Here is a 25,169-nt window from a genome sequence, read left to right as displayed (position 1 = left end):
CACTTTTTCTCATATATTATGTTTATTTTGGTGCAGTTGACGTTCTGAAATATTCGAAAAGTATTCAAAAAGTATTCGAAAATATTCGCATTTACGAATAGTGACTATTCGATTCGAACAACTGATCGAATAAAATAATATTCCATTCGATATTCGAATGTTTCGAATATTCGCCCACCCCTATCAATTGCGTTATGTTTCCAGCACTTCAGTCGAAATTTTTAGGTATATCAGCGCATCGCAAAATGATACATTGAGGTTTGATTTGTTGGTGAATGGGAAATAAGGGAGCACACGCGACGTTCGAGCAGCGCGCGCGTGTGTGTGCGTCAGCGCGCGTGACGTCACCGGCCGCGTTGAGTTCGTGCCGTGCACGTCAGGATGTCCATAAAAGTACGGCACTGCGTGCAATCGTGCCGGCTGGCGAGCGCTGAAAGGGGTCGACACTGGTCGTCGTCGTCGTCGAAGATCTCGACCACTCTCTCTCGCGTGCCGCCGCCGCCGTGCGCGTTCACTCGCGGTGATGCCGTTTCCTTTTAAAGGTCACCGACCTCGCCGCCGTCGGCTGACATAGACGACGACGACGGCTGCTCGCGGTCCCACCGCGTCACCTGCGTGCGTCGCGTCGCGTCGCGCAGGTGTGTGCGCTCAAGTCATGCGTTCCCAACGCAGTGGCATCTCAAACAGAGACAGTGAAGAGAAATTTTAACCCCGTAACGACCAACGAATGTGATACATATTAGACAAAAGATTCGTCGGCCCTTCCACTCCGTGCAGATGGTTAACCAGCGAAGCTGAAACGTGCGGCGTCGGTGTTCATCACTGGGTTAGTCCCGATGGTTCATTGAAGTATTTCTCATTTATGAGGTTACGCACACGTTAGGCTGCGACGGAGAGAACGACGTCATTGACGGCATGCCCGCAGTCCGCCGTTGTCGCTTGCGTTCGATGTCTCGAGTTTGCTCGGCGGCGTGGTTAGCAGCATTCGCGCGCCCCATTGCCGCTTGCGATTCTTCGAAATTAAACTGCTTCAAAATTAAATCTGTCCGTGACGTAAGGCAATGAATGGCTCATACCCCCGTCACGCGGCCTCCCCATTACGACGATAGAAGAGAAGTGAAATTCTACGCTGGAATGATTAGCGGCAACGGAGCGAGCTGTGAAATTAAACGACGACGAATGCGGGAGCAGTGGCACGAACGCGTGCCGAGGGCGAGCCAACGAGCCATTTAATTGCGGAAGACGACGACGATCGAGCCAATGCTGATGATAATAGTTATTTGTACAGAGGCGATTTCGCCTAGACATATAAAGCTTCGCTTCAAAAATCAAATTGTGGGGACTTGCGCGCCAAACCCACGATATGGGTATGAGTATTGAAATATTAAACAAACAGGAATACGTGATTAGCAGTAGTAGAACAGTTGAACAAGGAATGTCGCTGATGCCAACGTTTCGACAAGGGGACCTCCTGTGTCACTGCCCATCCTTTGACACTCAACCCAAGCTAAACTCTCCAAGCTAAACTCAACCTGGTAGATAGCAGAGCGCTCTCGGAAAAAAAAAATATCCATGGCCTAAGCATTCTTGCATGTAAAAGGCCACAAAAGCCCTTCTGCAGTTCGTGAAGGATACTGGATTATTTGAACGCTTGTGACAGCGGAGATTCCTCTGCGACTGACTCTGCGAATGAGTAACTCTATTATTTTTCTTTTCTCTCCTTATCTATTCTTCCCTTTTCCCCCTTCCCAAGTGTAGGGTAGCCAACCGGACACGTCCTTGGTTAGCCTCCCTACCTTTCCCTCTTCGTCTCTCTCTCTCTGGTGGCGCAAGAGACAACTTTTGTTGAAAGATTGTACGCCATCTGCCACTGATGTGAATTAATTGGAGATGTTGGCATCCTGTAATTGAAATTTTACAAATTATTTAGTGCCTGAATGGAGTGAATAGCTCGAAATTGCCCGTGAAGCGCATCTATGACTGAGTTAAACGCGCAGCTGGTATACATAGCAGCTTTCCATTCTCGCTGCAGCGTGTACTTATTTTTGGGTCGTTGCTGACGCAATCATTCATGCTGATATTGCTTTTCACATTTGTCGATGTCGCTAACCTAAGGACGTCGAACTTCGCTGTCGGCTTCCCATAGTATCTAAATGGATTTCACATCTGTCGCAAGCGAAAGATTCCGCTGACGTTGGTTCCTTGCCGCTTCAAAAAAGCCGTGACAGCGCATCCCCGCCCCCTAAAGGAAAGATCGCTTCCTAAACCAACAACTTCAGTGTGCTCGCGGAGAGGAGCGTACCATAAAAAGCCGAGTTATCGCAAACCCAAAACGAAGAAGGAAGTCGAGTTAGGAGGAGTATAAGAAAAAGAAAATTACTCTCTTCGTGCGCGCCGAAAATACTCACCGAAAACTTTCGCACCTAGTCCAAAATTCGAGCGTGAAGATAAATCTTTGGGATAAACAAATCCAAACAATAAATTATGCTTTCTTTATTCTGGACTATAGCACGGCGCTTGGTCATACGCGCTGCTCTCGTGGTCTGAAATTTACACGGGTGGGTCATATATTTCGATGTTTGCAGAAATACGAACTCATACCGAATACGAGATATTGGCTATAGTTTCGCGGATGGGCTATCTCGCTGGACTTTATACCAAGTGTAGTAGATACGAATACACAGCTATATTCAACACGGTCCCTTGTCCGGTGCTCGGCGGCCATCATCAGGTGTCGCCCAACCCTTGTTGGAGGTTGTTGGAAAAAAAATATTAATGAAATGTATACAAAAATGCTAGATGAAAAACATGTATAGCATGCCTGATTAAATCAAGCAGGCAAGGTGACTAATTGTTACCGCCATATGTTTCAAAGGGGATGTCACTAAATCATCATCAGGTGGCTCACTAGAGCCCATGGGAGCTCTTCGTGTGCATCGCGTAGGTAATGTGAGCTAGTCCTCGAGGGATTGGGGACGTGCGGACGGATGTGCTGCTGCGAGTCTTTGAGGCCTGGGCCTGGGAATTTGTTGAGTTGGTGGATGATCAACTGCGTTAATAGGGAGCGATTTTGGGTTATACGGCTGAGGATGCAGGCATCCTAGTGGCTCATGTTACGAGAAGGCGGGGCCAACGTTCGTCTGCTTCCTTTGTGGTCTTATAGAGTGAGGCGCTTTTGCGTGGCTTGTGTGTTCTTTGCAGCTCGAGTACACGGCGTATCCGACCACAGGCAGGGAGGTACGTCGGGAGATGGAGGCTCGCTGGTTAGATCACAGTGTGACCTCACTTTCCGAAGCGCCCGTGTGGTCAGGCGTTCATTGTATGTCGAATCGGAGGTGGCAGTTTGCGTGAGTGTAGCGTCGGGCTGATGCGTGTATGGGTGCCAGGGAAGATTGCCTTGTTGGAAGGCGCGGCAAGCCTGATTGCTTTCAGTGCTAACTCGACAAGACAGCAGCCAGTAGACAGCACCTACAAATTTGGGGGGGAAGAGGCAAAAAAAATAATTAAGGCTTCGCTCTAAAACGGCCCAAGTCCACGCGAGATTCCCGCGAAATTGTTATTATTGCCACTATACCGCCAACTTGGACTGCAGGGTTTTGCTGCCGACAGACGACATCGGCGCCGCACTTTGGCCTCGAATCCAAAGAAAGCTGGTTAGGCGTTTATAGCGATTAGCATTCTCGGAATACTTCACGCGTTTTCCTGGTCTCATGTGTATATGTCTCTATGCCTCTAACCATTTTCCAGCCAACAACGGCGGCCATCATTTCGATGGGGGCGAAATGCAGAAAAACACCCGTGTACTTAGTTGCACGTTAGAGAACTCCAGGCGGTCCAAATTATTCCGGAGTCCCCCACTATGCGGCGGGCCTCATAATCACATGGTGGTTTTGGCACGTGAACCCCCGTCTGTTCCTCATTTACCAGCCAACCTTGGTCACTAACATCGGGATGCTGTGCTGAGGAAACCGTGTTGGAAACCAACCGTAGAGCCAACTTGGGTCATTGAGTATGTGACTCTGGGTGTGTGCCGGGAATCGAACCAGCGTCATATACAGTCAGACAATCCTGTCTGAATAGATTATATATTCGTACTTCGCGGCGGCGGCGCTAGACGTCGCAACGTGTCTAGAGGGATGCGCGAAAGGAGATCCTGGCTGCATACACGCCTCACAAATGACGCATTTCAGTGGTGGGCCAATACTTTGTATCAATGCTAATCACATTAACGCCGATACTCATCGGGAGATGGGTTCTGTCGTATTTTTTTTCTCCCTCTCTTCTTTATCAAGTACTCTTCAACACTCGGAGCACGATTTCGAATACGAAACGTGCGCCGCTTTTGAGAGTGATCCTGTTTATTTTCTTGCACTTCCAGTAAGTCCCAGAGGTCACACCTTGTCTTCGTTCAACGTCTTGAGTTGGTATAAGCCCGGGATACATGGAGCGAACTTTCTCGACGAACATCACGCGTCAAGTAACGACGCGGCGACACGACGCAGGATGTTCGCTGTGTCGCGATACATGCGGCGAACGCCGCCGCGCGTTGGCCGCCGTGTTGGCGGCGGTCCCGGCCGCCCGCTTCGAACTGAATTTGGCGTTGTTCTTGTAGAATTCACTTCGTTGGTAGTAAATGACTGCGTAAACGGCTTTCGCGTAGTCTCAGGCCGCTGCGACGACAGAGTATTATGCATAACCTTCAGTAGTTTTAGAGATCGCTTCTCGTTTCGAACGCGTCTAAGCCTAACGAAAGATGATGATGATGATGATTTATTGGCATCCCCTTTGAAACGGGGTGGCGACAACTAGTCACCTAGCCTGCTTGATTTAATCAGGTATACTACACATGTTCTTTATCTAGCATTTTTGTATACCTCTCATTATCTTTCTTTTTCAAAAATTTAGCTTGTACCCCTGCCTATGATTTTAAGAGATCAGGTCGTATCCATCTTTTCCCTGCTTTTTTTCCACCAGTACTCTAATCGTCTCTTGCTGATCTCTACGGCTGATCTGTTTATGTTTCCTTCCACTTTAAACCCAAGCGCTTCTGGGAGTTGCACGTTACCTATGGTTCTCGCTGGGTGGATCCCGTCGCATTCCATTAGGATGTGCTGAGTGGTCTCTGGATCTTTACTGCAGCATACACATGTCTCATCTAGTTCCGAATATTTGTTCCGATATGTTTTCGTCCTTAGGCAACCGGCTCGAGCCTCAAATAGCAAGGCACTGCCCTTTGTGTTATCGTACAGATTTTCCCTTCTAATTTCTTTCTTCTCATTCTTGTAAATCTCCATTGTCCTTTTCGTTTCCATTCTTTGCATCCAATTCACGGTCTCTATTTCTCTCACTTTCTTTCTGATGACCCCTGGTTGTCTATTTACAGTTTCGATTATCCTGTACTTGGTTGCCAACTTCCTTGACCTCTTCCTCCATTCTGTGTCCACGCTTTTCATGTAGAAATACTTGTGCACTTTAGCCGCCCATTTATTTTCATCCATGTTCCTGAGCCTTTCTTCAAAACTAATTTTGCTTTGTGCTTCTCTAACTTCAAAAGAGGCCCAACCCATGTCTCCATGCACTGCCTCATTTGTCGTATTACCGTGTGCTCCCAAAGCCAACCGGCCTACTGATCTTTGGTTAACTTCCAAACCCGCCAATATATCCGATTTTAAGCATATAATGGCATTTGCGAATGTTAGCGCTGGCACCATTACTCCTTTCCAGATTACACGCACCACCTCATACTTATTGTGGCCCCACAGTGCTCTGTGTTTCATTAATGCTGCATTCCGCTTCCCCTTTATTTTCAGATTATCTTGGTGGTTGCTTGAGTAATTCTTTCCTTCGTTTATGTGTACGCCGAGGTACTTATATTGCTTCACTATGGGTATTACTTGCTGTTGAATTGACACCACGAAGTTACTCGTGTGTTCATTAAAGATCATAATCCCTGATTTCTCTGTGCTAAACTTAAGGCCTAGATTTGTCGCTGCGTTCCCACAGATATTCGCTAGTATCTGTAAATATCCGATGCCAGCGCCATCTATCGGGGAAGTTGGGAGATAGGCATGACGACAGCATGCGGCCTGTGAGATCACATTTCTGTTGAAGGTGGTTGTAGAGAGCTTGCACTGCTTGTCTGTTTCCCCGCAGATCAGCGGATATGGGATGTACAAATACAACACGATTCCTGAGAGATCATACTGGGAACTACTCAATCGGTGCATGCCTCTGAGATCAGAATATTTTTGTTGAAGGTTGTTGTAGAAAGCTTGCACTGCTTGTCTGTTTCCACGCAGATCAGCGGATATGGGATGTACGAATACAACGCGATTCCTGAGAGATCATACTGGGAACTACTCAATCAGTGCAGAGACATGCAGACACAGCTACACCAACGCGATTGCAGACGACATGAAAAGGCGCGCGCGCGCGAAACACCAGCATTCATTGCGACCGGAACTAGTGCCTCCTGATTGGCTGTCGTCCACCGCTGCGCGCTAGACGCTTCCCGACGAAAATGTCTGGACAGGCAGATCGGCTGCGGACGGCAAATTTCTTGACGCCGGCCGTCGGACGTTCGCCGCCCGACGACGTTCGCCGCTCGGACGCCGGTTATTCGCTCCATGTACTCCGGCCTTTACTGGTCAGTTATGCGCGTGCGTCGCGATTACTTTAAGCCGAATCTTTCTTGCCTCTTCCCCCACATTGGAGGTGCTGGCTGCTGCTGTCATACCAGTTAGATTGCTTGGGGCCCCTGGCTTTGTGCCCGAATGGACAACTTATTGCTGCAGGCTGCTGTCTTGCCGAGTACACTGCAACTCAGCCCACTGGGTATGGGCCAGTGAGTATTGGGCCCTGCGTGTGTTTCAGTTCATATACGTGTTCGTCAATCTCCCAGAATTGTCACGTGCCACTGTGACGCAAAGGCGTATACGAGAACCTTTCGTGTATTTACATACCCGTCGTACTTCTCTGTGCATATATACTGGCACAACGATACACGGGCTCCCACAAACATTGCGACCCCTTCGTTCCATGGGCCACTGTATTCTCGTCCGAACTGCCTAACTTGGTTCGCTCCTCTCATCACCATTCGCCTTCGACAAGCATCATACATCGCCTTCTTCCTCGTGGCGCAAATAGCTAACAATATGCAGCCGACTAGGCAGTGCGCGTGTCATCCACGACCGCTGCTACCGCCGCTGACTCAAACAAGTTTCACGTGACTGAGATTATTGCAACGTTGCGTCAGATCTGCGAGGCTGTCTTTGCCGCTTCCTTGGACTTTCCCGCCTCCTCCTCCTCCTCCGCCTGTTGCGGCTTGTCGTTGCTGTTGTTGTTGTTGTTCTCTTCGTCGTCGTCGTCTTGCCGATAATACAACAACTTGGGTCACTAGGTATGTGCAACAAGATATGTACCACTGGATGTGCCCGAATAGACAGCCTGGGTCACTTTGTCTGTGCAACTGAGCATACGAACATTTTTCGCTAGTGCCCCAGATTGGGGTGCGTGCCACCAGGAATGTGATTAAATATACTAGCAGAACAAGAGGCAAGAAGTGAAGAAGTCGGCAAGAGAAGCTGCCGAGCGTAAAGAAAGAAGTGAACAATATAGAAGGAAAACCAAACCAAACCAAAATACCGAGCGACGAATGTCGAGTTACACAGAAGTGAATACGGTATAGAAGCGAAGAAAGGGAAATTGACCTCCACCCGAATGTAGCACAGAGCTATACAAAGGGAACCCGTACGGGTTTCTCGGAAAGAGAGCTTCGTAGTTGAGGAAAAATTCGTCCTGGACCGGGATTCGGCAGAACTGATTTTCCGTATTCATTCTCAGAAAAACGCTTGGATTTGTTGATTAATTCGCCCTAGCGCTGAGATCTGCTAGCATAGTTCCCATGCATACATCATTTCACAAATATCATTTTAAAAAAATAAGAAAAAGGAAGCCTGGTTCGCTCAGATGGGTAGAGCGACCGGCCCGGAAAGGCGTTGGTCCCAGATTTGAATCCCGAGCAGGACGAATTTTCCCTAAACTGCGAAGTTCTTTTTTTTTTCTGATAAACTCGTACGGGTTTCCTTTGCAGCTTTGTGGCAGATTTGGGTGGATGACAATTTTTCCTTTCATGAGGCCTTCCTCCACCTTGCGTTAAGGGACCCGTGTCGCAAGAAATCCGGCGTCGGCGTGTATGTCAGCGTCCGTGGCGGAAAAAATCTTCCCCAACCACCCCGACCGTGCGGGCCCTCCTGCGTGACGCAAGGTGTTAGCGAAAGGGAAAATCATCCCGAACCACCCCGACCACGCGCAGGCCCTCCACGTGGTGCGCAGGCCCTCCACGTGGTGCAAGGTATTATTGGTGAACAAAAATGAAATTTCTCACAGTGAAATCCGCCAGAAAATGGTAAAGTACGACTTTACATTCGGCGTCAGATTCAGCGTCGGATTGTTTACCAAACGGCGTCGGATTGTAATTTCAATGTGCGAGAAAACATAATTCTGTTACAAGGAAACTCAAACACAAACCCCTTTTCCAGCATTTCTACCATGCCAACCCTGTGCGCTCGGGTAATTTACTTGCGAAAATGCTATCCAGATGGCGCTCGCATCCTCGGCAGGTCAAATTCGGACTTGGCCTGCCTAATGCGTTTTGGACACGCGCGCGCGTTCGGGCAACAGCAGGCAATTAATAAAATAATAAAAAAGGTGCTAGGGCCTTCACATTTTAATATAAGACGACTTATATTGCCCCTGGAAAAACTTCTTCCCAGCAATGCATTTATGTATAAAAGTGAAGCCGACTTTAAGGGGATCGGTGTAAGCTTGTTCTTTGTAAGCTGGCTTTCCCACGTTCTGTGTTGCGGTGAAGCTCAGTGAAACAAAAATGCGATGCAAAGGGCCCGATAACGCTATCACGTTCCACTCTTAAAATGAAGCTTAAGCGTCCTCCAATTTTTTGTGGAAATCTGCCTTTTATTTTATTTTTTTTGTCTCTATAGATTGAAACGCACAGGCAGTGACAATGAGGCCTTAGAACCTCATGCAATACGCATCCTACCGAGACAGAAGCTTGATTACAAGTTGGTACAGTATAATAAGCGAGTGCATCAAAAAATTGGGCAGCAATTATCCGTTGAAGAAAGATTGTCGAATCAAGCGATGGCTTCCCGGTAGACCTGCCGAGATATGCTGCTGCTGCTGGGGACACTTATTGGTTAGCTCTACGGGTTGATGCTACGAGGCGTGCGGCTTCTGTGACGCAGCACTGTCTCCATGATGGGCCGGTGTTACAAACCGCATTGAAACCCTTGCGAGTGCATATACGTGGTGCATCAGCACCGAGTATGGACCACCAAATCATCACCTTTGATTCGCTTTAAAAAACGCATCACTGGAAAAGCTGGCGATACCGTATTTACTCTTGTAATTAAGACCTGCACCTTTTTGCTCGAAATCTATACTGTGTAGGCACGAGCTTTAAAACAGCCAGGCTTACGACTATACTTTCTTATTTATTTATTTATTTATTTATTTATTTATTTATTTATTTATTTATTTATTTATTTATTTATTTATTTATTTATTTATTTATTTATTTATTTATTTATTTATTTATTTATTTATTTATTTATTTATTTATTTATTTATTTACATGTCGTTATTTCATTTGAATGCAACCACTCGCTTAGCCACCGCATTCCACCTGAATGAAGGTGTAGGATTGTTTATAGGGGGATCATGGGCGGCCGCATGACCTTACTAACTACGAAACAGATTCATGGAGGGAAGAAGAAGAAGAAGAAGAAAAATCCTAGTAGGGAGCCTCACGAGACAATATTAAAGCCTAGTCACAAAAGTTTAAAAAAAAAGATGGAATCACACACAAAAAAAAGCCCCCAAATAAGCACGTGATGACAATCGGTGTTTTCTAGTCCCCTCGCGTATCGCTGCGCTCAGTTCGTCGCCTGTTAGTTTGCTGTGCCGCTCGCACGGCGGCTCGGAAGTTGTAACGCGCGGCTAATCATGCGGACACTCCTGCGCTAGCGCTGGCGTTGCCTTGACAACAATGTTTCCAGTTATCTAGGCCGAGAACTAAAGGCCTCAGATGTGCCGAGCAGAAAGCAAGCGGGACGCGTACTGGAGAAAGCGGCGGCAACTCCGGTGGCCCGCACGACTCGAACAGCTAGCTACCACGAACCAGCGTGCCGTTCCCAGGATTCAACGTGGGATGTGCGCATTTCCCCATGATTCTCCATCATGGGAAGTTAACAGCGAGATAACAGCGTCAGAGAAAGTTTCCTTGTCAAGGCTGGATGCCTCGTTGTCGTTTATTGTTCCCTTTGTCACTATTTGTTTGCGCTGTTTTACACGTTCAAATGAAGCTCCCTCTAAGATGTTTTCTTTTCTTTTTTATTATTTTCCTTCCTCCATGAACACATTGCGCATTATTCTTGCTTTTTGGTAACTTTCAGACGACGACCATCGTGCTTCGGCTTGAGTGAGAAGCGATCAGGCAAGAGACTGCGGGATACGTGAGATCTCTGGGTATTCACGTCAATGAAAAACGGAACCGGCATACCCGGATAAAGGACTTCCACTTGACCCGGCGAGAGAATATATCCACTTATTAAACCGCACCTCGCCAAATATGGTAAGAGCTGAAACCGACATCGCTAGACCCCTCGTGCAAACCACTGTGGCCTCCACGATCACATATGGGGCAGTCAGCTATACAAGCCCACTGATCGGAATAGTAAACAACTCGAAAGAACTCTGAGCAACGAAACTACGAGGGGCACCACCGAAATTCTTAAACGTATTCGTACCAGCGAACTATACTCAAAGATTATCAGCAACAGGTACATCATACAGCAGCACGAAGCGAACTATCAAGCGCACCTGCATGAAATACTCCCAAGGAGGCTGACTCGTCATATGGACAGAGCTAGATCTTTACAGCGATGGTGCCTTGCGAGTTATGCAGATATCTTCTTCCCAAAGCCAGCAATGTGTTGCTTTTTACTGCCACGCGCACCATTGAGTAAGGGCGCTAGATCAAATCGTGTTGTGTGTGTTTGTGTTGACTGCTGCTGTGTTTTCTGTCAGTCGTTTCTGCAAGCGGAGAGGGGCAGGGTACACAAACGAGTGATCTCGCCTCCCCTTAACTATTTCTTCATACAGTGGGAAGTTGCACGTTCGAATCCAGTACCTAGAGGAAAGAGCACAGGAGAGATGATTGTGAGGACCCAAATTCAATATGACGAAGGGCCTTGGCACGCCGTCTGTACAGTACGGCAGTATGACTGACGCTCACGCGACAGGCATTTTGCAGCAGCGGTCTATTACGATGCCACGACTGGAGATATAGAGTTGCAAAAAGCCACTCTACTAACGCAGATGCAAGCATCTGCGAATTGGATCTGGAAGGCAGACGAGAGGTGATAGAACCGGTTGACAGCAGTCATCACCACAGCCCCAAGTGCATCATCTGTATACGGACAGCCAGGAAACTCTGATGAAGTTGACGAGTTCGCAACTCTCGCAGCCGCTACTTGGATTAAAAAGAAATACAAGGAACTCTGAATTGCTAATGGCGTCCACTGTGCATCGGGTCACACAAGGACCAACATAAGCATGCAGAGAGGAGCGGCGAGCTGCCTTGCCAGCTGACGCACTCCGACCGCCAGAGGTGGGAAAACGATCGTATCCCCTTTCCCGGCTGTATACCTTTCATATTCGCGCCGTCGTGAACCCGGCTACCGCTGTGTTAAGGTGACTTAATTGCCTTCGCAATTTCTTCCTGGCACGAACAGACAACTTGTCGAGCAAATAGGAAGCGGCAGGCAAGTAAGTACACAGCAGGCAAACAACTAAGTGACAAGCACGAAGACGCGCACGAAATTCCATAGAATCGTCCCAATATACACGTACATGGGCACGGGATCCGAATCCCGGTCGTTTGTATAGTGCGAGCTCAGCGTGCACCTATGCGAGCAGCTTCGTTCACACGATCCAGTCTGTCTCTGAAGTACACGCAGAAAATACACTGCATGACGCGGCGTTCGATACGATCACGATGTGCGATGCATCGGAAAGATGTGCTGCTCCGACTACGGTAGCCTGGGGAAAACGTAATGCGGTCGTTGGTTTGACACCGTCGTATACGGGGTCGGATCGCGAGTTTTCCGCATATTCAGCTCCATGCTGAAAGTGTCGCCGCTACAGCTGCGTCCCCGGCCCACAAGAAGGCGAAGAAGAAGCCGTAGTCGGTCGCCGGCAACAGCTGGGCTGCGCGGGGACCAGCATGCACGATTCCGTGCGCTGGGCGACCGAGAAACGGCGGCAGTGCCTCCTCCGCCGTCGACGACCTCCATTCTTCTTCTCCGAGAGAAGAGGGCGGGGGGATGCGGACGCGCGCCCCCGTGGAAGTCAAAGCTGCCAAAGCCTCTTAAAGGGCCGAGAGCGCGCCCGGGTTTTTCCTCACCCCCACCCCCCTCTTCGCCAGCCGGCACCCGCTTGCCGCGGCTTTCGGTGGCAAGGCCTGGTCACACCGGCGCTGCCCTCGCTTCCGCCCTGCTGACCGTGTCGAAGAGCGAACGTCCGCGGCACGGCCGCCCGCGAGCCCCGAATCAAAGAAAGACAAGCGACTCTGCGGGTCGAAACAAAAAGTGGGGCTGCTTCCCGAACCCCCACCCCACGAAACCGGAATTCGCCTCTCGGTGCCGCGGTCGCCGCTAGCACGCTCGGCTCGCCCCACAAGTGGCTGGCCGCGAACCGCTCGGATCGCGGTGTAGGGCCGCACACACTATACCATAAGCCGGGCTCGAGTGCCTTTCGATGTGGTATCTCTGGCGGTCACCCAGATATGCACGCGCGCAAACAGAGGCTCTGCGCGCCTGCAGCACTTCCCAACGGCTCCACCCTCATCCTATAGCCCCTTAACTGCGGCAGCCAACACACAATAAGACCAACAAGCAATTCTGGCTCTCTGCTGTCGGCCAACGGGCTTCTGGACTGAGAGACAGGCCTCCTAATGCAGCGAACACTCATAAAACTAAGTTCAATTTATTACTACTACTACCATGCTGCTTGAGGCCAACGTCGTCACACGGTTCAGCGGCCGTCACACGCGTCTCTGCTTCATCTTGAACCGGGGAACCAGGGACCAGGCAACCAGGGACCAGGGACCAGGCAGGGACAAGGCAACTGTATCAGTGTTAGTTCCCATAATGTGACCCGTTGTTGTTGCCGTTGGTCCTAAGTGAAATGGCACAATTCTGACTTAAGCCAAAACGTTCATTATTACATCCACCAAAACTGCGGCTCACGCGAAAAGACGTCGCAGTGCACGGGCAAGCACGCCAAAACATTTTTATCAAAGTTTCTAGCACGACCCGTGGTCCGGTCGTCCAAGCGATGGATTTCTTATATATTGTTTGCTTTGTAAACACAATTTATCGCTTGTACTTACATATTTTAGTTTAGACCCCCTACTCACCTTTAGAAACCGGTCTAACCAGCGTTGCCTGTTTTCATGTATCGTAATGAAAAGAACTTGTTATAAATAATAAAAAAAGAGCGAGAAAAGGTGCTTCAGCAAATGTCAACTTAGGCTAAGAACGTGTACCATACTGAATGAACCGTTGAATGCGGGTAGCCTGTAAGTCAAGAGATGGACAGAGTGGAGAGTATCGTGAATGTATTACTGTCACGGCTGTTACCACGCGGGCACCTTACTCCCTGTATACCCGAAATCGCTGTGTGCCAGGTTGCCGCCTACAAAGCCTTACCCCCCCCCCCCCCCCTCCTCCTTCACTTACCACCTCTTCTCACGCCGAAAGAATTGCTGGCAGCCACCGATAGCGACTGTGAACAGCCAATAGTATATGTGGACCGGAAGAAGACACCGTGAACTGTGCGCATCGCAAAGTTATTGAGAAGATGGTGGCGTCGTATAGGTTATTTGTCGCATTTGTTCTTGTTAATACGTGTGACATTCACTTTGTAAACATCATGTGTAACATTTGGGAAATATTAGGGTGCATCTGCATGTGCTCGAGTTTCCGAGGGGAGGCTGGGCCTCCCCTAGGAAATTCAGGTGTTGCAAGAAAACGCAAAGTAAGAGAGGGAGGGAAGGAAAGAAAGAACTCGGGGCGCGTGGCGAGCACTGAAGCGCACTTTACCCACGCATCAGAGCGGGCGTTGACGACTATAGGGAAACTTCGCGCTTAATTTCCTGCGGCACTCAAGCGAAGCGAGCTTCCCCATAAAGAAGTGAAAGCTGGACTAACCCACAGAGTCGCTGCGTTCCATGGAGGCGCGTGCAAGTACCGTACCTATTATTCTCTTCAGTGAGCACGTTTTTTTTTTTTTTTTTTTTTTTTTTCTAGAATGTCGAATGTCGAGGACGTGCACAACAACGTGAAATTAACTTTCTCTCATGACTATAGCCCGCGTGGAACCGACTGCATTCTTTTTCCGAGCGCATTTGCCTCCCGTCAGGATCAAGACCGCGGCGACCTTAAGTTGTTTAACCCGGCCTGTAATGACCAAACACAACACAGTTCCACATCAAAGAAATTTAAATAAAAATTGTTGACATTTATTTCGTGCCCTGAAGAGCGCAGTTATAGAAAAAAAACTAAGAAATATTTCTTTCAGTTAAAACCTAATTACTTTAATAAGAATTAATTAGTAATTGGTTTGTTCAACTATCCAGAGCTGAAACGCCACTCCAGCGCATCAAAAACGTAAATATGGGCTTTATATTAAGTCTCACGCGCTTCAGACAAACAACCGTGATGCATGGATCACGCGGTTAAGATCGTGTTTCCAATATATTACGCCTAGTTATATATATCGACCAAAAACGTTTACGGGCCAAGGGATCTGACAAAAAGCTCAACTATAGCCGCAGCCTCAAAACGCAGCCTGGTATTCCCTATTTCCAGCCTCTACTGGTATGTGCGAACAACATTGTGATGTACGGTGTTACTGGCTACTTTTAAAGGCTGCTCGGATATTTAGTGTTTTCGGAGATCCCGTGGTCCGTAGGCATTTTTGGTCGATAGTACGTACAACGCGAAAGTAGCCTAAAATTCAAACAAAAGATCTGCGCACCCTTTTCAGAGGAGAGACCGGCAGGGACGACATCGAAGCTCGCCACTTCACATCACAATTCCCGTTTTCGGATATTCGCGTGAAACGCAGATAGCACCGATCCACTGCCGGAAATCCGCCGCCTCGAAATAAAGGGAAACAGACAAAAATTTTAAAGAGGGGGTGGGGGGGGGGGGGGGTTGTGACGTAAACGTCACCTGGGCTCTCGGCCGTCGAGGCAATGGAAGAGAGACTGTGCTATGCATGGGGAGGGTAGCTCGTATCCCCGCGTGCAATCATCTGACATTGCATTTTATTTGCTGCTACATCCGTGAGGGGTCCTTTAAGTTGGTCTGACTTTTACGAGATTTTTGTCTTTCGCTGTTTTAAGTTTAAAACTCTTCTGGTATATACAATCAATCAATCAATCAATCAGGTTTATTTTCACCCTGTAAAAGATACAGAAAGAAGGACTGTGACAAAAAGCTGTTTGCCAGAACAGCTTGACTAGGTCACAGCCCCATATACGTACGCCTGTCCTTAGCAAATTCTCGTAATTTTATTTTTCTTTGTGCGTAGACTCACCTAGTTTTGGAACGCTGTTCCCTGCTCATAGCTGTATGCGGTTTTGTCCACCGCTATAGCTCATCCAGCGCTTTTCCAGTGTTGACTTGTCGGCGTCTTCCATAGGCCTCATCATTTTCATACAGTTTTTTGCGATTCCTCAGTGTTCTTCTCCAGTTCCCTTCGTATCCCCTATGCTCCGAAGCAGGCGGCAGTTCTGCCCCTACCGGAGGAAGTTGCCAGTCTTTACCTCTTCGAATCTTATTGTTTTTGTTTACTTCGAATAACAACAATACAATAATATTAATGATGACGGTGGCGGTGGCGATGACGACAAGCAAGAGAAGAGATAAATAAATCGTACCTGTACAATGACAGCGCGTTTGCGCTGCCTCGGTGCACCTCTTTAAGGCGGCAGCTTCATGGGACGTATTTCCAGCGTCGACGCGTCCGTTATAAGCGCTACCGCGTACTCATAAACACTCGCGACGTGATGAAACGGCTATACTGAAATTATTGAGAGCGCGAAACGACACGAACGACACAGAAGAGATATGCGGACAAGCGCTGTCCGTGTATCTTTTCTGTGTCGTTTCGTGCTGTCCATAGTTTCGGTATGGATTACCAACGTGCCCAACGTACCGTCCTTTTCAAACGGCTATGATTGCACTGTGATTCCGATTGAAGTTTGTTCCACGCAGTCGCGTGGTTGAAGCCGAAATCCTGTGGCAGGCACTATGTAGCGAAAAAAAAAAATCACGCAGAAACTCCACTAGAGTTGTCCAAGTATGCGTAAGCATTGTGCCACTTGCTCATCTCCACGCAGCGCGGTGTCATTATCAATCTTATCAAACTTGATCCAACCAGTGTAAACACTTATCAAGCTTTATCGGTCGTTATCAACCTTATCGGACTAGAGCCGACCCTTGCCAACCCTTATCGGTCGTTATCAACCTTGCGAAACTGGATGTCCAGCGAAGCTGTTGCAAAACCAAAACTATAACTGTTGAGGGGGGTATGCAATGCATTAGTGATGGTTCGGACGCTTGTTTTGAGCTTGTTCTTTATTGAAACGTATGCTGTTCTCTGTGTTGTATGGGTGATTTCAATGAATGCGTGCACTGTTCGCTTCACTTTGCTGAGCGCTTGTAGCCTCAGCCTTACGGTGGTATATGAGCCATTGCATTCGTCTTACGTGATGGACGGACAGGTTTCTCGTTGGGTAGGCATATAAATGCTTACGCATTCAAAAGCGTTATATGATGGGCGGCCTGAACTATAGGTGCGACGCCTTCGGACGCAATGTTTCCGCCGGAAATGCGCTTCATGTGACAAGTGCCGTCAGCTGGGTTTCTCTGTTCAGCCTATGCAATATCCGGCTATCGATACTCTTATGTTGTAACATGCATACGCGCACATGTCGCTGCATTCAATTATTATTCATTGCTATTATTATTACTTCACTTCGCGTAATCGCTACCTCGCTACGCGAGTTCTTTAGCTGTTAATGCGTGAATGTGTGATCTTTATCTTTAATTTGCACGCAAGAAAGTTGCGACAGTCATTTACACTGTTATACACCGACGGTTGCAAAAACAGGTGCCTCGGAAAAACGATCAGATAGAAAATGAATGTTTCTAGTCTCCGTCGGGTTATTATTTTTTCTTCTTTGTTACAGTATACTTCCTTGGACCCAGTTAAAGGTTAGGCGAAGCACTTTATTCTGCCAACACATGGTAAACTAAACCATCGCACTGAGGAAAGTGTACAAGAGAGGAAATAAAGAAGAGTTTGAGACCGGGATAGTTGGTGTTCCATCTTGTTAAACAGCGAAACGAGACAAAGTATGGTATAAAAGGGGGGATGAAGACAAGCACTTATCCCCCCCCCCCCCCCCCCCCCCAACCATCCTCCTATCTAAATACCTGCGAAAGCAGAAATCGTTTTTCTCGGCAACCACTGCACCGAATTTGATGAGGTTTCCTACATTTAAAAGAAAGAGTTGAAATCTAGTGACTGAAGCGAAATTTCGAATTAAGTCGGCAATTTTTTATTAAAGAATGATGAAAATTGCAAAATTAAAAGCAACGAATTTATCAAGCTTACCATTCTATTACTCAGTCACGAAAAACGATATCACAATACTGAAAACTGCACATAATACATCTAAAGCGGACAAATTAATTGATGCATTATACCCCAATGTGAAATATAATACTGATTTGTGAATAGGACTTTTGCGAAACTTTTGTAGCAATTGTAACAAATTCATGTAAGATAGAAACTGATATATCAAATTTGTCCGCTCTAGATGCTCTAACGGATGCAGTTTACAAAACTGCGATATCTGCTTTCGGTACAAAGCTACGATTCAGTAAACATCGTTATCTTTTTTCGAACTTACCAATTAATCTTTATTAAAAAGTTGGGGCCCCAAATCAGAATTCTCCTGCTTACAGTCAATAGAATGTAACTTTCTCTCTCAAATGCAACAAATGTAATTCAATTCGGCCCATGGTTTGTCTAATAAAAGCATTTCTGCGTTTTATTATTCGAATAGGCGGCATCGGAATTGGCCCCTACAGCTAGCTTGTTTATACTACGGCCTGCTTTCGAAGTCCCTGTGTCGCTGCGGGACACTAAAGGGGCACCAAAAATAAAAAAAAATGATTTCACCTGGCATATTAGTAAATTACACTTGTACAATGTGAAAAACGCCACCGCGGGAAGCGGTGGCGTTTGAGCAATAGTCAATAAGCAATAAGCAAGAAAAGGCGCAAATGGAAAGGATGGGTGGCGAAGCCGCCTTGAAGTTCGGGCACCAGTTTGTCGTGACGTCACAAATTTCGACGATGTCTTATAGGACCTTTAGTGCATTGTTTATCGGTAAAGGTGGACTACACTGTATTCTAAGACAGCCAAATATTGCATTTGGCAAGCTTCGGTAACTTTTACCGAGCCAGAATGAGGCCCGAATTCGTAAAAAAAAAAAAAAAAAAAAAAGATATCTTGAAACTTGTGACGTCGCACAGACGTACGGGCGCTAGAGTCATGGCGCGAAATTCGACAAAAAACAAAAACAAAAACTTTGCAATCTTTGTTTCATCTTCTGATAATCAACCTATTATCGCCAGATTAACGAAAAATAGTTTTCAAGGAATACTTTATTAGGCTTAATGGGTTTACTTTTGTTTATATTGTCCAACTACGATTTCCGTATTCGAATGCACGCAGAATAAATGATCGCGTTAGACAAGCGCTCAACCAATTCAAATGAAATTTGTTGCGGTTGAGAGAATCGGCTACATTGTGGCTACCGTAGGAAACTGGGCTGTGCGAGTTGTAATTCTCGAGACCGAATCGAATGCGAATCGCATAGTGCCAGAAGCAGCGAATCGAATATCGAATTGAATATCAAGTACTTTTCGAATAGTTTTTCGAGTAATGAACCGCCTTTCTGACCTATAATATAAACGGTCTTCACATCCTAGTATAGTATATAGTATAGTATAGTATATAGTTTTTTTATTTAACCATGCTGCTAATATCACACGATATCATAGCAGGCAGGGCATATAGAAGCGCACAGTGAAAAAAGATGCATAGAAGAAAGATGGTAAAGCACAACGTTACAGTAACTATATACGCACTAAGTCAACTGTGACAATACACAGAACATAATTACATCAACCACAGTAACAAAAGTAAGTGAAACAAAACTTAATCGGCAGAGAGAAAGGTAGCGCAATTCTTGAGACGCAAGTGTGAATTCAGAATACAGAAAACGTAATACAGTACGGTGTGCATTATACATCAATTTTTCCGCTTTAGATGTCTTAATATGTGCGATTTACAGAATTGCGGTGTCTTTATTTATTGTTCAGTGAAAAAAATTGAACAATTTTGCAATGTTCAATAATTTTTACAAAGAAAGAAGAAGAAAAAAAAATACATGGTGGCGTAAATAAAAAATCTGCTTCCTACAGTCACTAATTGTTAACTTTGTCTTCAAAATTTAACAGTCCTAATCAAAATCGGGCGAAGCGAATGCCGAGCGGCACGATTTCTCCGTTTCCATGCATTTAGATGTAAAGCCAAACTCGAAGTCAATCAATGAGTCAATCAATCCTCATTCGAGGATTGCGCAATCTGCTTACTCAATAAAAGCGCAATCTGTTTGCTCTTCATGGCGCGGCAACCAGTAGCGCACCCAGGATCTCTGCCAGGGGGGGTTTGACAGTTTGCCAATACCATCTTAACAGCACTAATTTCAATTTCTTCACGGGAAATTGTAAAAAAAAATGCGCTTTTTGAGAGTGTGCGGACGATTGCGCGTCTTACATCTTAGTTGCAGTACTCAAATGCGCAAGGAAAGAAAAGGGGTTAAACAAAAGGGGGGGTTAAGTTGGCCTCAGGGGGGGGGGGGGGGGGGGGGGGGGGTTACAATTCCCGAAACACCCCCCGGTCGGTGCGCCACTGGTGGCAACAACTGTTTCCTACACGGCGCCCAAAAGATAATTAATAAAATTCTCGGATTTTACGTGCCAAAACCCTGATTACGAGGCACGCCGTAGTCGTGAACTCCGGATTACTTTTCGCGCCCCGAGGTTCCTTAACGCGCACCAACATCTGAGTATACCACGAGCGCGAGCTTGCATTTGGCCCCCATCGAAATGCGACCGCCGCGTCCGCGGAGTCCAACCTACGACCTCGAGCTCAGCAGGGCAACGCCATAGCCACTGCAGTACCACAACAGCATGAAAAAAAACGATCAAAATTCATTAATAAATTAAACATCGACGCTTTTAAAAATCTAAGCATCGTAAGCGCTCTCAGAAAGCGATGGAAAGGAACTGAGTGGGGGGGAGTCGAGGCCATAGAGGGTGAGCGACTCGAACACCTCGATAGGAACGCGCGTCCGAGAGCGTCGCTTACATAGTGCGACAGTATACAGTGGAATCTCGTTGATACGATTCTGCATAATTCGTTTTTCCGGATAATAAGGTTTTGTTCATATACGATTATGTTCGGATAATACGATTTTCGGTTTATACGTTTTATGTTCCGGTTCCCGTGAAGATCGTATCAACGAGATTCCCTTGTATTATACATATACATAGTCGTTCAGTGTAACCATACCTGTTCGCTTCGCGATCGAAGTCATCGAAAGTTATAGTTATTGCGTGCGCGCGTGTGATTGCGCACCTCGCGAACGACTTCCGCGACGAAAAGAAAGAAAGAAATAATAACAAAACAGAATCGGGTAAGGGCTAAGGAAAAGGCGGCAGCTTGACCAAACGAGCCAATACCCTCGCCCCTTCAAAATCTCTCTCTCTCTCGCTCTCACACACACAGTCTTGCAGTTTTAAGAGAGAGAGAGACCAACAGGCGGTTGTGAAAATCAGAACCAAGAAAAAAAAACACAAACGGGAAGAAGGAATATAAAATATGCCCGCAAACAGTGCGTATAGGTGTCTGGTTTCACAGGGAAAAGAAAAAAATGAAGCCAGGGGATGAAAGTACGGAGATCATAGCGCGGATATAGAAGCACGTACAACGGTGAACAGAAGGATATTTCTTTTTTATCTTACAGAGTTTACATGTATCGTGTATCTTGTATACGGGCGCACAAATTTATAAACAGCAGCCGAAAGCTAGCATAAAAGTAGCGAAGTGCCCGTAGTAGCAGAAAGTTGTTCTTTTATAGCCCATAATTCGCGAAAAAAAAAAAAGGAAGAAGAAATGGTACTAGTTGTATATGGGACTTGGACCAAAATTACTGTCTGCAAAAATAATAATAATAATAATAATAATAAGAAGAAGTATAATGCGGCTGCAACTGTACATTCAGTAGAAAGCAAGCACAAGCAAAACTTGGAGACCTACACGCACGATCCAACCGTCTAACCATTACCGCGGGTGAAAACTTGACGCTATTAGAACATCGTCAATGTAGAGTATAACAGTAAAGTCCGCATACAGCGTATGTTCCACTGTCGCCACTAACGAACTCTCGCTAATTCGCAAGATCGCGCGCCCCATATCGACGGTTCTCGGACAGAAAGACTTCAGCTATGCTTGTTACAACGCGACTCTGAAAACTGCCGCCGACTAGTGAGAAAAAAAAAGAGAGAGAGAGAGAGAAGAAGAGCTAATGAGAAAAGACTCACCTGTTGACTCTTGCTCCGCAAAGCTCCTCCAAAAAACTAATCCAAAGAGTGGAGCGAGAGCGAGCAGCGCTCTTCAAGCTCTAGCCACCGAACACAAAAGCACTTCACTTTGCATAGAGATGTATCCCGGCCGAATGCAGCAGAAACGACGGCGCCGTATTCGTTCGACTTCTTCTCCGGCTAGTCCAAAGCGGCGGGCGGGCGGGCTTTTTTTCGCGGGGCTCTCCCGTGGGGATATACACGCGCGAGAGGAGAGACCAGCCGTAGTAGCTCCGCCGAAACTAGAACAGCGCGGATCTTTGAACTTGCCCGGTGGCTTTCCCGTTAGGTTTTCTTTCCTCCTCGCGCAAGCGGCTCCTTCTGGGAGCCTCCTCTCAAAATTCTCCTCTCGTCCGTTACGAGTGGGCGAGAATGCGCGGAGAGGAGGGTGGAAAAAAACGAGCGGAGAGAACAGGCAGACAGACTCGAAACCCAGTTATTCTTCTTTATATATAGCACCCACCTGGCTTCCCGAACGCACCTAGAAGCGAAAACCTACGAGGAAAGAGTCCTACGCTACAGTGATTACTGACACAGAAAGGCGTGGATCCATTCATCGGACACACACACACTCCGACCTGCCCTGGAGCGTGATAGCTTCCCCTGTTTTCCTTTTTTTTTTTTTTTTTCATTTTATTTTTACTCAGATCGTCGACGACGAGGAGTTGTCGTCAGGCGCCTCAGCAATAACGTTTTACGAAGATCTTTCGCGCGAAGCTGCTTGATCGTACCCGGATGCGATGAGCAATTGACACCCTCCCAAACACGGGATGCGATCACCCGTCGTTCGACTGAGCAAGCCAGGCGATCATTAAACGCGCACAAATATTCAGTCACACGTAAACGTGGACGCAACGTAATGAAACAGCTTTTCGGCTCTGCTAGCACAGAGAAGCTCGAACGTCTTCCCAGATAACTTTTGAATACGAGCAACGTCAGCTAGCAGACGACGCACGCGCGTCGAGAAGCGCCACGCGTATAAGCGCGCATGCGCCGTTCGCGGCACCAATGTTGCCTATCGCGGAAACGCGGGAGCGGCGAGAGTCAAGGGGGAGAGCGAAACGAAAGATGCCGAGATGTCCGTCCGAGAAGCATCTTCCAAGTTCGAAGCGGCCGGTCGGTATCTCGGCACGTTGCGGTACGTCTTCGTAGCGGGTAGATATTAAACGACAAACAACACTAATGTATATCTCGTCAGATACGGAGGTCGCGAGCCCGTTTGTAACTACTGCTGCTTGCGTCACTGCCAGCTGAGCTCGAGCCTCGGCCCCGACGCAGATGCTGCGCTACGATCGCCGACAACAGCAGGCGGCAAATAGAGCGTGCAAAAAGGCGAAGCGGCTGTGGCGACGTGCGCCTTATCGTGTTCCAGCGCGCGGCTCCGATTATGTGACGTTTGCGCGGCATTGTGACGGTTGACACATCTGCCTTCTTTTTCCCCCGTCGCGCAGCGTGCGCAAGCCGTGTCCCAAACGAGCGCAGAACAGCATTCGGACGTCCGCAGGGCTCGAATCCAGCGGGCTACCGAGAGTTTCCAGCTCGGGAGGAGCGAGCTAGAAAAACAAGCCGAGGAGCGCGGAACTTGTTTACGCGTCCGATTTGCCAGGGTGCGATAACCTCCCGGCGGAAGAGCGCAGCGTGCGGCGATGTCAAACCTCTACAACCCTATAACCGCTTGCCTAAAGAAGGTAACGTAACCATTTTTTTTTTTCGCCCACTCTCACTGTTGCGAGTGCAGATAGTGTACACATAGCTTCGTTAGATCACGACGTAATTCGTTGTTTCCAAAGTTATAACCCGTCAAATGTATTTACTTCCGTGCAGACTGGACGCCAGGATGACATCGAGGGGCAAGCTGCGGACGATGAAAGTAAGTCGGCGTGCCGGATGTAGATGTAAGCAGCAGGATTGAAGCGCAGCGGGCGATTGCCACGCAGCACTTAGCGTGTTTGCTAGTCGCGCCAATTCTAATTGAACAACCTTGCGCGCGCGCGCCTGGCAAGTGTGGTTGTCCATCTCAGCTCTAAAGATACGTTAGCCGATCGCGCATGCCAAGAGGGGCATCCTGTTAAAATAAGTTTGTAGAAAACGCTGTTGACTGACGCAAGTCGGCCACGAAATCCAGATCGTCCATAAAATTGAATGGTATGCATCGTTGATTAACTAAATATTCCTATAATGGGATTTCACGTATACTTTTCTTTGGGTGGCTGTGTTCTATGCAGTACCGTTCCGATAAGCTGTTTTAAAGATGGTTTAACATCCACAGCCCATTCATGACGCGGCCTGGGTAAGGCTTGCGTGCGAGCGGAAACGCAGCTGCTTCCGAGTGTCCTTCAAAGCTGTTTTGCTTGTAACGCAGAGAAGCCATCGACAGGCGTCGGTCCTAACGCGGCTCCCAGCGGCTGGGTCCAGGGCATAGCCTCTGGCGTGTACAACGTCGGTGCCGGAGGAGTGAAATGGGTGGCGTCGACCACTTACAACGTTGGAGCAACCGTCCTCGGCTCTGGATCCCAATTGGCCCGCAAGGTAGTAGTGCGCAAGGACAAGTCCAAGAACGAGTGAAGAGCGACACGTGTGAAAAGGAGACGGCCGCGGAGACCGCTAACGGCACCACGTGTGCGAATAGTTCCCTCCAGTTGCATCGCTAAGACATTTCCCAATTCTGCTGACTTCGCGATGCTACCGTTCATGCCATGAACGGTGCAACACGTCCAGTACGAGTCCTGCACCGACTCAACACATTGCCAAAGGTGAAGGACTGAATACTGCGGGGCATAGACAGGTGAATCAAGTTAGCATTTGTGCCATGTGCAGGTCATATGAAAGCACGCCTGTCTGCAATATGATGCATTTCCCACCAGGCCATATTGCGCTGTGCGGCAAATTTATCGTTTAGAAGCGAAGAACTCGCTATAGCTCCATTATACTGTGAATCTGAGCTTGCTGTTTAGCTGATGAATGTGTACAGCTTAGATTGCTAATTAGCTGCAAAATGTTTTGAGAAAATGGTTTTTACACTTGCAGCCGTTTTGAATTTTGATGCACGTGTTTGGAAGTCTACATTGACCAGTGTGCCTTACGAGAAGCTTTGCAGTGTCATTGTGAGCTAGAGGGTCTAGCAGCTTTGGCCCAATCTTCACTAGCATGGATGAAAGTCTTTTTTGTATAATGCAGTATATGTTTTATTTCTCACGGGCATGGTTTGGAACTATTCCTGCAGATTTTTGCCACAAAGGTTGCTTAATTGTGTACTGCTTAATTGCAGTACACATCGGGCCACTTGCAAAGGAG

The 25,169-nt window shown here is 47.5% G+C and overlaps 1 protein-coding gene across 1 annotated transcript in view; it reads right to left on the bottom strand.

Moving 5' to 3' along the window:
• The window catches only part of LOC119448850 (alpha-tocopherol transfer protein-like), a 55,293-nt gene extending 32,473 nt beyond the window's left edge, over positions 1 to 22,820 (bottom strand). Inside the window, exon 1 of the mRNA XM_049666526.1 lies at positions 21,837 to 22,820. The gene's annotated coding sequence lies outside the window, so the exon portion shown is untranslated. The remainder of the gene's footprint in view (positions 1 to 21,836) is intronic.
• Positions 22,821 to 25,169: the final 2,349 nt, after the last annotated feature.

This window comes from Dermacentor silvarum, chromosome 4 (assembly GCF_013339745.2).
Source record: "Dermacentor silvarum isolate Dsil-2018 chromosome 4, BIME_Dsil_1.4, whole genome shotgun sequence".
Taxonomy (NCBI): Eukaryota; Metazoa; Arthropoda; class Arachnida; order Ixodida; family Ixodidae; genus Dermacentor; species Dermacentor silvarum.
This window is presented reverse-complemented; position numbering and strand designations above follow the sequence as displayed.